We start from the raw sequence: 2,443 nt of genomic DNA, 5'->3' as shown, positions 1-2,443 counted from the left end.
AGATTGTAGAGAGTCTGCCTGCAATGTGGGAGACCCAGGTTTAATTCCTGGGTCAAGAAAATTCCCTGGAGCAGGAAATGGCAACCCATTCCAGTAATTTTCCTGAAAAATAGCATGGATGGAGGAAACTGGTGGGCTACAGTCCATAGGGTCACAGTCGGACATGAACGAGCGACTTCACTCACTTTACACACAATGGACACGTGTCACATGTGAAATTACAAATTGAGTCTTTAACTATTCTGTCATATCTTATAGCTTTTAATCATGGATTTAAAATTAACATTTCAGTAATCAAGTTAAACTTGGGTCCAGTTCCCATAAATACAACTTTTATTTAATATGTAGAGAAAAAGACACTGCAACTTTCTTCTGATACGTTTCTGAAAAGCTTGTTTCACGTCCTTGTTCCTCAAACTATAAATGATGGGGTTAAACATAGGGCTTACAGAAGGGTAGAAAAGAGCAATGATTTTAGACCGTTCCCCTGACTGGTCTGTGGGAAGTCTAACGTACATACAGAACAGGCTCCCATGAAACACAGTCACTGCCTGCAGATGGGACCCACAGGTGGAAAAGCTTTGTGCCTGCCTTCAGCAGAGCGCATCCTCAGGATGGCAGTGAGAATGAAGATGTAGGAGATGAGGGTTACAAGAAGAATTGGAGAGGTTAAATCCAGCCATCAGAAACACGGATGTCTTCTTTATGTAAGTGTCAGAGCAGGAGAGTCAAATGAGGGGTGGGTCAGAGCAATAGAAGTGACTAATGACATTGGAGCCACAGAAGGTCAAGTGGTGTGTCCACATGCTTTCCATCAGGCCACTAAGAGCCTGCAGGTGTATGGACCAGCAATCAGGTGAATGCAGACCCCCTTGGACATCTTGCTGCTATAAATCAAAGGATTACAGATGGCCATGTACCTATCATAAGCCATCACAGCTAGCACATAATGTTCAGTAATCACCATGGCAATGAAAAAATAACACTGGATTAAACAAGCAGTGTAGGAATTTTTTTTTTCTTCCTCTGATAAGAAGTTCACCAACATCTTGGGACTTACATTAGTGGAATAGCACAAATCCAAGCAGGGCAAACTGGCAAGAAAGAAGTACATAGGGGTGTGGAGGCGTAAATCTGTCCTTATCAATAGCAACATCCCAACGTTCCCTCCCATGGTGATCAGATAGATCCCCAGGAACAGCACAAAGGGAATGGGCTGAAGATCTGGACGATCTGTTAATCCTAAGAAAACAAATTCAGTCACCACAGTGGAATTTCCTCTGCCCATTTTCTTAGATGTCACCATTGATCATTTAGATAAATTAAAATAAGAAGTGAATGAGAAGCCCATCATACATTTCTTCTCTCTCTTTCTTGTATTCCTTTTCTCTCTTTCTTCTACCCTCAGTTACCTTCACACATAGCTATTATCAGACATAGTCTAAGACTGTAGGAGGTAAGACTTTTAATAGGTCATAACCCCTAATATTGTCACCCTGCTTATTTAACTTATATGCAGAGTACATCATGAGAAACCCTGGACTGGAAGAAACACAACCTGGAATCAAGATTGCCAGGAGAAATAGCAATAACCTCAGATATGCAGATGACACCACCTTTATGGCAGAAAGTGAAGAGGAACTAAAAAGCCTCTTGATGGAAGTGAAAGTAGAGAGTGAAAAAGTTGGCTTAAAGCTCAACATTCAGAAAATGAGGATCATGGCATCCAGTCCCATCACTTCATGGGAAATAGATGGGGAAACAGTGGAAACAGTGTCAGACTTTGTACTGCTAGTGGAACAGAAATTTGACTCTAACCTTCCTAGCCATATATAGTTCAATTAATTCAATATAGGCTGTTTTATATAATAAATAGTTCAATTATCTTCCTTACAGACTTACAATGTCCAGAAGTTATAAAACAAAAAAACGAATCAACAGAGATAGAATCTTTCATAATGTAGAGTTTGAGTGAGTGAGTGGGTGAGTGAGTGAAGTCGCTCAGTCATGTCCGACTCTTTGCAACACCATGGACTGTAGCCCACCAGGCTCCTCCATCCATGGGATTCTCCTGGCAAGTACTGGAGTGGGTTGCCATTTCTTCTCCAGAGGATCTTCCCGACCCAGGGATTGAACCCAGGTCTCCCACATTGTAGGCAGACACTTTACTGTCTGAGCCACCAGGAAAGTCTTAAGAGCGAAGATTTCAAGAGCTTCCAAATTTAAAGAGATATTAGAATTTATTTTTTTAATGTAAACTTACAAAATACTGTATTGGCAAATAATCTGAATTTTAAATCTATTCTTAACCAGAGCATAACAAAAGAAATCTGTGTGATTGATCTATTGAAATGCAGAGAACAATATATTGACTATATTTCCAAGTATCTAAGTTATTCTTAGAGGTTGAATGAAGAACCCTCAGAAGTTAGCTACTTTAATT

General features: G+C 40.3%; 1 pseudogene; it reads right to left on the bottom strand.

The window, feature by feature from the left end:
- Positions 300-1,306, bottom strand: LOC102190896 (annotated as a pseudogene).

Source organism: Capra hircus, chromosome 15, assembly GCF_001704415.2.
Source record: "Capra hircus breed San Clemente chromosome 15, ASM170441v1, whole genome shotgun sequence".
In the NCBI taxonomy this organism is placed as follows: Eukaryota; Metazoa; Chordata; class Mammalia; order Artiodactyla; family Bovidae; genus Capra; species Capra hircus.
The sequence above is the reverse complement of the archived record's forward strand: the minus strand, read 5'-3'. Positions and strand labels throughout refer to the sequence as shown.